The sequence below is a fragment of the Mizuhopecten yessoensis genome, unplaced genomic scaffold, assembly GCF_002113885.1.
Source record: "Mizuhopecten yessoensis strain PY_sf001 unplaced genomic scaffold, ASM211388v2 scaffold11067, whole genome shotgun sequence".
In the NCBI taxonomy this organism is placed as follows: Eukaryota; Metazoa; Mollusca; class Bivalvia; order Pectinida; family Pectinidae; genus Mizuhopecten; species Mizuhopecten yessoensis.
This window is the reverse complement of record NW_018408863.1, coordinates 67,578-80,449: the sequence shown is the minus strand read 5'-3', so window position 1 is coordinate 80,449 and position 12,872 is coordinate 67,578. Positions and strand designations below refer to the sequence as shown.

The window sequence follows — 12,872 nt, the reverse complement described above, 5'->3', positions numbered from 1 at the left end:
TTTCCCCCATCCCTACATCTACCTGTGTGTACAGGTAATAGGTGCTAATGATTAAAACAACACCCTGCCATTACCAGGGCAGATTCTCCACCCAGCTAACAGTTTTCCCCTGCCCCAGGTAATCAGAGGACAGACCTTCGTCTCTTTCTATTATTGAAGTGTCAATAATTACTGCTTCAGTGACCTTGCCAGGTTTAATCAACAGTTCAAATAATTTCAACAGTTTTATAAATCCATCATTTTGTATTGTATAGAATAAGATCAATCAATTATTAAATAAGATATTGATTCATTGCATGTTTACAAAAATTTAAGTTTCTGAGGTAAATGATCAAATTAACTTTTTTCTCCAATTTTCTCATTGATATCATAATAAAATTGAGGGGGGATACAATTCCTATGGGGGGGATACTTTTCCTATGGCCATTTATTGTATCCGGATACTTATCCTATGGCCAAATATTGTAACCGGATACTTATCCTATGGCCAGTTTTGGTATCCGGGTACTTATCCCATGGGGGATACAAATCTCACATGACACCGGTCCCAGTGAGAGACAGCGCAGCGTCTGTCTGACACCACTCCAACGAGACCCATAACCTCGCCAAGCTCAGGCTGTTACGTTTAACTCCCTATTATCAAACGAGTTTTTAAAATATGAATAATAGTATGGAGCGATCCCCGTCATTACTTTTATAACACATACCCACAGCTAATGAAAGCATCTGTATCACTTTTATTTCATTATCAATTGCTTGCATCATTGAAATCTAAATCCGTGACGCAGAACATATCTCAATTTTATATGTGATAATAACAAAATCTAGGTCTTGCCCCAAAAAAAACTATCCTCACTCGGTCTAGCACAGTCATACAGTCACTGTTGCGTTACACGTATTCATACGCGTTTTCAAGGTTAACCTATATTTATTCGGAGTGATTAATTAATGATTAGGCTATCTCATGTGTTGTGTTTGACAACATGTTCACTGAAAATAAATATTAATTTACAACAACATCGCTCTCTTCGCTTTACATATATCGGAAAACTTCAGCAACAAAAGAACAAAAGAACCAACTCGGACTATATTTTATGGAACAAGAATATGTTTCAAGAGAGGTGAAGAGGTGACAGACATATGAGTCTACCCGATAAATAGCGGGGATTTAGGGAGACATGCAGTTCTTGAAAAGTATTGCTTGTAGTAGACCGACGACCTACTCTGATCCAAGTATGTTAGAACTTGTGTCCTGTGTACATGTCCCCTAGTGAAGTTTATCAGCGGACTGATAACAGCAGTATCGGTGAAACAGTGTCCAAACTGTCCTTACATTGTTATCTTACGTGTGAACGAATTACTAACTTTACCGTATACATACTTGCATCGAGATTGGTTTTAAACCACACTAATTCAATGGGTATAGAAAGGATTGCTTTAAACGTGTTTTAGACAACCGCGAATCGTGTAAATATGTGAACACACATGATTCAGTATCCGGAGAGCGCTGACGCAAGTTTTGTGACCGGTTCTTAGTGACGAGGGCTGTGCATGTCACAGCCGACACTTGCGATAAGACAGGGTTACCCTAGCCACTATCTGTACGTCCAATATTAATCTTACACGCCTCTCTATATTAAACGCTAGGATTATACGTAAAGTGCATTGCATGTCTTTGTGTCTGTTTACATTTAATTTGATGGATGTAGATTTTAACGTTGACGTATCGTGTGGCGTTATGTTTGTTCTAATTCATTGACTTGAAATTGGATAATAATTTGTTGCACGAAATGAAGTTGTTCAGAGGAAAACAGAACGGATATCTGTTTTGATTGCTTCTATATACCTACAAAAGCAGCGGCAGTTTTATACACAGTGCAATGTGTTCGCCAAGTAAAACTAATTAACACAAAGGTATTCGTTCTTATCGACGGATAAACGTTTCTTCATTCTCTACATAGGAATCGGAACAATACTTACAATTCTGAAAGGTAGGTAAATACACTTTTAATATATCCCAACACATACATAAATCACCAATATATTATCTTACCTGTTCAATGTTAATCGAAGATGTTTTCAAATATTTTTTTGGGGAAAACGAAACAAAACGTTAACATATTCATGCAATAAACCGTATCACAGTAACAAAATCATAGTTAATACAACAACAGCATTGTTTCATTGTGTGTCAGTGTACGACCTATCAACACAATGATATTGTCAGTGTACGACCCATCAACACAATGATATTGTCAGTGTACGACCCATCAACACAGTGATATTGTCAGTGTACGACCCATGAACACAATGATATTGTCAGTGTACGACCCCATCAACACAATGATATTGTCAGTGTACACCCATCAACACAGTGATATTGTCAGTGTACGACCCATCAACACAATGATATTGTCAGTGTACGACCCATCAACACAATGATATTGTCAGTGTACGACCCATCAACACAATGATATTATCAGTGTACGACCCATCAAAACAATGATTACGTCACATTTTACAGTGTTTCAATAAAGCAATGGTAAAGACCCTTATGCAAGCACCAAAATCACAAATATGACGAAGTAATTGTTTTGAATAGAAACAAAAATTGCAATATTAAACAATCAATACGTAAATAACGAAATGTGTGATTGTCGTTTATCCAGTATCCAAACATGTAAATGTAAACATGTTCTTCGATTGATCGTTGTGAAACTACGTCACAACGACAAAAAATACAAAAATTAGAATTCTGAAAGCTAATCCCTGCTCCGTTAGCCAGACCTTTTAGGAAGATTTATTCATCCCCATGATTATGCATCTGTTGACACGTAGCCTTTGGTTTTGATTTAATTTTACACTAGTTTAATTTACTTGAACACAATTTATTTTCGTTGTTCTAATGGGTACCTTATTCTATTCTATTAATTTGACACAAAATAATAAACAAAAACAAACGCCCCAGGGGCTAAGTTTTGTTTTCGTTCTTTTTAAAGTGTTAGCAAATATTATTTTATATGATGCAGGAAGGGTGCAAGTTTGTTGTGTGGTTAATATATCTTATGTTGTGCCTGAAATTAATTCTAGTTAATGATGAATGCGTAATTAACGCTCGAAATAGATTATCAGATTAAAAACTGTCATTTGCATTTCCGTAGCGTGTTGAAACCAAACGTTTCAAGGATTTTTTTAATTGAAGTTGTGAGAATATTTATGTTGAAACGATAATATTTTGTTATTTTTTTTAATGCTAATCATTGAATATTTTGAAATATCAACGTGTTTTTTTTTTATATCAGCAAATAAAGAAAGCATGCAATGTATTCAATCCAAAGTTTCCCACCATAGGCTTGAAGCATTATCATATAAATTTGCCTTAGAATTAAATGAGATTAAAACCAAACAAACATATGAGTAATGCCGGTGCCGTTCTACAGGGGAATAACGTTGTTTTAGTAAATATTTGTTTCCAAAAATCCTGGTAAATATAATTATTTGTTTATGCCAATAAAAGTACATCCAACTTTCTTTTAGCTATGTTTCGTACGGATTAAATTAGCAATATGTAACTACTCAAGTTTACCAGATTCGTTGCACTCCTTCTCCAATCGGAAACCGTCGGCACTTTCCGTAAACGCGAAAATATTTAAATCGTTTACGGAAAGTGCCGATGGTTCCCGATTGACTCCTACTCCTGACCAGAGACATATAAAGCCATATATATGTGGCAAAGAAGTAATTCCAACAGTGTGGACAAGTTTAGGTTGTCAAATTTTCGGAGCCATCCGCTCCTTTTTCAAGACACAGTGAAACAGAACAGTTACATGTACATATACATCATATTACAAGAAGATAGAATTGATATACTATAATTGAAAATATAGATATTATATGAAACCAATAGTCCCCTCGGCTAAAGACAGCCGAAGGCAGCAATTAAGCTGAGAGCATCGCGGACAAGGAACGCTGATGTAGAGGACCTATTCTTGCGCAAGATGCACTGTCATATAAAGTGAGTCAACCAGAGATATTAAAAACGTGGAACATGTGCATTTGGAAATCTGGCCCGGTAAATGTGAAAAATCTCCAATCTGCTACGGAATGTCTCATTAGTCGCCTCTCAATACTGCGATGGATCTAAGTTACAGCAGGGGGTCCCACTTAGTCGCCTCTTTTTGTTTGCAGAAATAATGCATGTGCATGTAATTATCAAATAAGTGAGTGCAGGAGGAGTAAATAGATGAAATGGCTAAGATATTGTATAAATCTGACAACGGCTGTTGGTCACACACACTGACATGAAGCAACAGGCAGGCGAGATAGATTAGGTCAAATGCCCCCTGGAAGGAAAACAAGCGGATGGCAACCGCCTATCGTTCGTTAATACCTCGAGGGTAGCGGGTTTGTAGATTGGTGATCCAAAATCGTTCTCTCGTACGTCGTCTCGTTTCATCCCATGTAGGGCAATGCTCTATGGCAACAACCTGCATGTCTTTCCAACTATGGCTAGGCATAATACAATGCCTTGCCACTGGGAAGTCTGGTTTGTTCTGCTTGATGGAGCAGCGGTGGTTGTTGATCCTGACATTGAGCTGGGTGCAGGTCTCGCCCACGTACTGTAACTTGCATTTATTGCAGGTGATAAGGTACACCACATTGACTGATGTGCATGTCAGCGTTTGTAGTATGTGATACACTTTGCCTTTGACTGTACATTGAAATGTATCTGTGGAGCGCGTGTATGGACACAGTTTGCACACCTTCTTGTTACAGGTATTGAAAGAGCCTTTCGCCGCAGCAGGGTTAGGTGTAGGTAGATTGCTGCTTACCACAAGATCTCTGTTGTGTTTAGGTATATAAAGCCATATATACATATATTGTTCTGTCCTGACTAAGTAATTAAGCCTTGTCATGTACATTCGCGTTTGGCACGTTCAGCGTCCCTCATCTCGAGGAAGTTTATGCCCTTGTAAACACGTCATATTTGTGCGACCTCTGTGACCTCTAAAAGAGGATTAAGTTGAAGTAGCAAACGTTTATCGCTGCAGACGTTACGTACATAAAAAGTTTACGTATTCAGAACACACGGCACATGATATTTCCCAATTCACAGTGTAACGGGAAATTCAATGATATAGAAAGGTAACATAACAAATATAATCTCGTATATCAAAGTTTCCTTTTTAGCTAAGGCGTTAGCCGCAAGCTATTGGTATTACTTCAGTTAAAGAGCTCAAGATATTAAAAAAGACGCCTCTAGCGGTACCCACTGGTACTAAATTGAGTCATATACCGGACCTACTGTCTTTATTAGGCGTAACTTTGGACTCAAATGCACTTGAATGGCTTGTAAATATCATTCCTTTTCTTGGTAGAACATAATTATGATCTTATCACAACGTCGTATTTTTATTGAAAATGCACCCTGTTTATCTCAATCGGAAACTGCCACTTGACTGTAGGTCATGCATGCTACATGCAACTTCCGGTTAAAATACTTCAGTTAATGAGCTCAGATATTCATAAACGAGACATAACGTCACCTACCAGTAATACTAAACAAACTGCAAATAAAATCCATTACCACGGACTCAAGTTCACTCACAAGTTATTGGATATAATCTTATTCTTAGTTAGAACTAAGTATCCTTCTAAAACTTCGTATTTACTCTTTGAACTGTCGCTGGATTAACTCTTTACACGGAAATATTGTCCTCTGATTGGCTAAAATTGGTGACTCTTGCATTTACGTCCCTGTTTACATTTATATATTGCGTGGTCAGAGCTATGAAGCAGTCCTGTTCCAACTAACTGAGGAAAATCAAAAGTGCTAATCTGTAATAATATATATGATTCACGCTTCATATGATTATAATGTTATCAAAATATTGCATATTCGTTCATCGTTGAAAAAAACAGAAACGACGGCCATGTTAGATTACGCGTGATGTTATCGCAATTACCCGTTTCCTTATATGGCCTTCAGGGCCAAATAGAGTATTACTACTGATGCCGTCATGTTTACTACAATTTCCATATTTGGTCATGACACCCATATTTAGACGTCTGACCTATATCGGAGGACGGACGAAGTTTCCAACATGGCAGTCAATTCAGATTTCGCTTGCACTTGCTACGTAAACTTGATAATTTAACGACATATAAGGCAGAGTATAACTTACAATTATGTAGGAGATCAACATAAAAAGTTCATATTACAAAACTACTAATGGATACGGATCCTGTCAATTAATTCTAAAATCGCCTCCGTGTGATTCACACCAGGCTTGCTTAAATAAAATGGGAAAAATACAAATAAAAGTTATAATATGCAACTTGATATTTGTTAATTTCGCTCGATTTTCCGTTTCCAACATTTGATATTAAATCTTGTGTGATATATGAGAGGGATTGCACACAAGATTGTATCAATGTCAATGAAAGCAATTATTTCTTAAGTTTTCAACCATATTTCTTGAAACTTCATTTCTAAATTTCATACATTAATTGTTCAAGACAGTTTTAATGTCAAGGTCATTCAGTCAAGGTGAAGGCTACAGCTTCACAACCTGTTCATGTACATGTGACAGAGAAATTGTCAGTGCTTTCCTAACTAAGTATTCAAACCAAATTTTATAAAACTTGCTCCATCATTCTCAATATTAAATCATGCACTACCTGTTTGCATATACACATGCAACTTCAACTTTCAATAAGTCTTGTTGTCAACATTTGTTGCACAATGCTATCAGTTCTGAAACCAACAAGAATGACAATTGTAATAACATAGTATGTGTTCTAGCTGGTACATTTGCAGTGAAGAATTTATGCAATGGAAATAGAGGGAAAATAATGTAACTCTCCTAATCTTGTGCGTGTGTGCGTGTGTGTGAGTATGTATGTTTATATTTTGTTTATCTTATTCAATATTGAAACATACAACAATGTATCATATTGAATTAGAGTGCTTTTTATCTTATTTGTTCCTAGGAACACAGATTCAAAATAGTTCCATTTTTCATAAGAAGAGACCTTTTCACTGCAGTGAATATGTAAAACACTGTATTTAAAAGCTTTTCAAAATTATTGAGAGACTTGTAAATGTATGGGTAGCAGTAATCCACTTGTCTATCCACAATTTAGTTTCAGCAAGTTAACATCCTTATAAATATTGTTCTGTAACAATATACAGTGACTGATGCAAAATTGAAACTAGCATGTCAACCCTGGTCGATGTGCACACTTTACAAGATAACTTGCTTGAATATATATTGATCAATATACAAACTTAGACGATAAGTTCAAAGTTGAGTGAAATCCATGCATAATTAATTAGCATACTGTACTCTGATTGGTCAATGGTTTTTGCCAAGTAACTTTGTCAGATAAGGGAAGATTCTGAAGAAACTTGGTTGATTTCTTATTCAACAACAAAGGAAAAGTTCAAAGATGTTCACAATCTGGGCATAATCTATTTAATGGTTTAAAGTAATCAGGTATTGGTCAAAGGGGTAAATGCCAGTTTCAGCTTTTAATGTTCTATGAAATACATTGTATTGACAAAGGGAAGCAATTCCTAATTTCTATGCAAATTAATTATCCAAAGGTCTAAAATGATATATTCTAGAGGAAACATGGTACCCCTCTTCTTACAAACCTATAAAGATATACTGTACACACAAGAGGAATAACTTCACAGTGGTACACTTTTACATAAAACTTTGATTCATAACAAATTAACAGTAAATCCTTCTGTACAATATGATGGGAACTTCGTCTTTATTTTGTTCTCCATTCCAAAAATAATATATATATATATCTTTTGCCTTAGCTTTCAGTACTTTCAGTACTTTGATTGTTTACGGGGTGACATTATATACAAGCTTGTATTGTAAAACAACAGGATTTTAATTTAAATAGATTTTAAATTCACACTGGTATAAAGACAAAGAGTTGTTTGCATTTTTTTCTGATAATAAAAAACACCTATGTATGAAACATATCATATCATTAATGAAACACGAGATATTTTACAGATATTGAAGCTTGGTACATGTAAGGCCTCGAGGATGTGAGGATGGAATCAGTCACTATGTGCTACGCAACACATCAGAAACCGTTTGCGTTTCCCTTGAAATCATTTTTAATATGTCTTTATCGTGTTTAACCCAAACTATTGGAAAACAGTCAAAGTTTTGCCACTGTTTAAACACAATTTCTTAATTATCTACAGTTGGAAAAATGTTGGAGAGAGTTATTTTCAAATACATGCATAATTATTTATTGAAAACTCACTTTATTGTATTTTGCCTGGTCATTCTACTGTATATCAACTCATTGGAATTCATCATTACATGTGTATTGCTCTATAGGAAAAAAACATGTATGTATGGTGTTCTGCGATATTTCTAAGGCTTTTGATCAGGTTTGGCATAAGGATTTGATGATTAACTAAAAAAACTATGGAATATCAGGATAATTTTATCAATGGTTGGAATATTACCTATTTCAGAGGCACCAGAGAGTATTTTTGAATAAGTTTTACTCCCTCTTAGGTTTCATTGAAGTAGGTGTTCCTCAGGGGTCGATTCTTGGACCTTTTTTGTTTCTTATTTAAATATAAATGATATTGCTGATGTTTTTCTCAACCGCTCGTCTATTTGCAGACGATACTTCTTTGTTAAAATCATCATCTTCATGTCTAGAAATCCAAACGGTCTTGAATAGAGAGCTTGACTCTCTTAATACATGGTCCCAAACTTGGTTAATAACATTTAATCCAGAAAACAAACTAACGCAAGTTTGTTTCAAACTCGGATGAAATTGATGAAGATTTAGAATGAGAATGTAATTGCGAAATTTTAAATTGTACTGATCAGCATAAATATTTAAGTGTAATTTTTAATTCAAGGGCATAAGGGGGGATCATATTTCACATAAGTTATGGGAAAAAGTTAACGTCTCACGTAGACTAAAATACTTATTGAATCGAGATTTTTTTTTTTTTAGATTTATAAATCATTTATCTTACCAGTTTTAGAATATGCTTGTGAATTGTGGGTGGTTGTACAACTTATGAAACAGAAATGTTAGAGAAAGCCCAAAGAGAAGCTAGTCGTACATAACTGGACTTCCGTCATAAGCCCGAATTGAAGATTTACTTTTTGAAACTGGTCAAAAACCTCTTTCGTTACAGCCTTAGAAACAATAACGATTATAGAATTCTCTCTTTCAGACTTTTTCTAACAAATTTATCTTTAATACCTTCAACTCTTCGCAGTTTAAATTCATTGGACAGTACGATTCTCCTAAACCAATCTACCAATCTACTAAGGTTTCGGTGAACGAATATTGAACATTTTGCATACAAAACTTAGACATCAGTGTAGTCCACATAAAATAGTCCAGTTTATTATAGTGGCCATCCCTGTTAAAATGCCTTTCACATTTTGTGTGTGTGTGATTACTTTTTAACAACGATAGACGCATCTTGCTCTGAAATTTGACTGCCTTACATGTTGATTTCAATTTAGAACTACTTTTGTTTGGTAATACTTAAATTTCGGTAGAATTTAATACAAACATTTTTGACATGTGCATCATTACATCAAATCCAGCAACAGGTTTTGATAACTATAAATATTTTCCGTATTTTTATTGATGTGTGTACGTTGTTATATGTGTTTATGAAATTGCATTTCATTATTCTGCCTTTATTTTGTTACATTGATTCTGTTCATTTTGAAATAACTCTACCGGGCTGCTTGTCATTAAATTCGTATAATTTATAATTTATTCACATGCGAATCCATTTCACAGTTTACACGATTTCTTTTCAAGGTCCACCCATCACTGAATACCATACTGAACTAAAATTATACATTTAATATTATCTTGTTATAAGGGCCAGAAATCGACATTAAAACATGCCTATAATTAACCCCTTCTAAATCCTCCAAAATTTCGTCGACATACGTCGATTTTTCTTGCTTTCTAACATGTTTGCTTTGAAGTCATCGTTTACTCTTCAAATGTCAAAGAAAAACAAATTTTTTTGGTGGAAAGGAGGATAAATATCTCTTTCGTTATAACATTAGAGGAAAATTCTAACCGTGTGCCAATTTGGGTAGCGTGACGTTAATACTTTATTCCTGTTTTGATAGATCTAGTTTTGACTCCCGGGAGTAACCAAATATCTAATACACAAGTAAATAATTAACATACAGCATTTGATATAGCGCCCTATCTAGCTAACATTAGCCATCCTAAAGCGCTTTACAGTACAAATATATATAATTAATACAATTAGCATATACATTAATCAATCAACCGCTTATCGGATATCTGTGACCTACGTGAAATGCATGTCGTGTAACCAGATAGATGAACGTTTTTAAAGTACACTGGTATTCAGATAATAGTTGGAAAATTTGCAACGTAACGATTACGATTGCATATTTTTATTTTATAAAGTGAAAAATACAATGCAGTACCTTGAATCTGATCTGTTGTAACATGATGAGGTAACATACGGAGTGACAAAGAATCACATTTGGAGAAAAAACATGCACATATTCCTTACTAAACCCTATAGCGAACACGCATGTAATTCAATTACATGTTTTATTACTTTAGGCCTTACGGCCCATAAATTCACAAACATAATACAATCATTATCAATAACATGACATACGTAGGAGGATGAGGTAGCTATACCTTTACAACATATAGGAACAAATACTTATTATTATTCCAGGCAGACTTAATACGTATTAGACGCGGGTGGCTACCCATGAATTTCAAGTGGTTGGGCCAATCCCTACCGTCAAACGTTTCCATGGATTTATATAACACTCGAGACAACATATTAAATGGACAGAATAAGATAAATTCAAATGCATTTTTTTTTTACTTCAGATACACATTGACATACCACTCAAGCCAACGTTATTATAATGGAGAATAAACATTGGATTGAATTGAATTAACTAGATATGCTAAATTCAATAGCGTTTTCCTTAAATTATTGTATACATTGCATTTCTAAATAAGTGGTATTCATCTTCTGTGTCGTCTAAATCACAAAATGTGCAGAGTCTATCATTTCTGGCTATATTTCTGTATCTTCCTGTCTCGATTGCTACAGCATGGACAGAAAAGCGTAGCTTTGTTAAAGACATTCTATACTTCATAGGAATATACTTGCTTAAACAATATTGAATCGAAAAATGATTTATAATATGCATGTATAAAAGGCACTTAGACGACGACTCTAACAGACCCCTAAAGTCTTGCAGTGCAAGGTCGAATATTCTTTGAATTATCAGCTTTAAGACATTTTTGTAATTAATTGTCGATTGCCTCAACCATATGTCGCCGAAACCCAGTTCGAAAAGTATCTGCTTGACTTGGTTTACCCAGTTAAAGCATGTGCCAGTATTGTTGCCTAATAAGAGTGTATATGCACTTTTTGCAATACAATTTTTTGAATCAAGTAATTTAAACCAGAATTTTATCATTTCATATTTCCGTAAGTATTCTAGAGGATAGCGCCCGAGTTCAAAATATACCATTGCACTACTAGTGTATTTTTTTACTTTCAGCATCTGTTTACAAAAATGTAAGTGCACATTTTCAATGTCTAGACATTTACTGGCTCCCCATACTTCACTGGCATAAAACAATATACTGTTCATATAAGTGTCAAATAGGTTTAACAAAGTCTTCGAATTTAGGTTCAATGTTGAACATTTTGAGAATAAGGCAAACATTGGCTTTGCGCCCTTGTTCCGACAATTGTTTTTGCATGCAACTAAATTTATTATTGAAATTAAATTGAACACCTAGATATGTGAAGTTCTCGACTATTGCGACAACTTCACTATTTAGGTACCACAGTTCATTATTTCTCACCTTTCCGCCTTTACGGAACACCACAACTTTGTTTTGTCTGTATTTATGGTCAGATTCCATTTCTTGGAATAATCTGCTAGATTATCGAGTAATTCTTGCAATCCTCCAATAGATTCAGAAAATAGCACCAAGTCGTCTGCATAAAGCACTAAAAACAGATTCAGTTCTTCAAATTTATAGTGTAATTTACATTTGGAGATAAAAAATGATTCAAAGTCGTTAATATACATAGAAAAAAACTATCGTCGATAAAAGTTCACCTTGCATTAAACCGACATTATTGTCAAACAAGTCCGACAAACTTCCTTTGAACTTGACACAAGATTTAACTCTAATATATTTACATTTAACAGTTTGCCTCTAACCCCTAGCTTGGACAATTTGTACCACAAATTTATTGTACAAACAATGGCTACACATGACGCACCGGTCACGCCTCTATCCGGCAAGCTCCTAGTTGGTTGTCTCTCTATACAGCAACCCCCTAGCTAGTTGTCCCTCTATTCAGCAACCCCCTAGCCGGTTGTCCCTCTATACAGCAACCCCCTAGCTAGATGTCCCACTATACAGCAACCCCCTAGCTGGTTGTCCTTCTATACAGCGACCCCCTAGCTGGTTGTCCCACTATACAGCGACCCCCTAGCTGGTTGTCCCACTATACAGCAACCCTCTAGCCGGTTGTCCCTCTATACAGCAACCCCCTAGCTGATTGTCCCACTATACAGCAACCCCCTAGCTGATTGTCTAACTATACAGCAACCCCCTAGCTGGTTATACCTCTATACAGCAACCCCCTAGCTAATTGTCCCACTATACAGCAACCCCCTAGCTGATTGTCTAACTATACAGCAACCCCCTAGCTGGTTATACCTCTATACAGCAACCCCCTAGCTAATTGTCCCACTATACAGCAACCCCCTAGCTGATTGTCTAACTATACAGCAACCCCCTAGCTG

At 35.5% G+C, this 12,872-nt stretch overlaps 1 protein-coding gene across 3 annotated transcripts in view; it reads left to right on the top strand.

The window, feature by feature from the left end:
• LOC110465269 overlaps positions 1 to 12,872 on the top strand; it is a 57,078-nt gene that overhangs the window by 25,461 nt on the left and 18,745 nt on the right. Inside the window, exon 1 of one of the 3 annotated variants that reach the window (XM_021520974.1) lies at positions 1,186 to 1,991. The exons of the other annotated variants lie outside the window; for them this stretch is intronic. The gene's annotated coding sequence lies outside the window, so the exon portion shown is untranslated. Of the gene's footprint in view, positions 1 to 1,185; positions 1,992 to 12,872 lie in introns of those variants that run through there. 3 annotated transcript variants of the gene reach the window in all.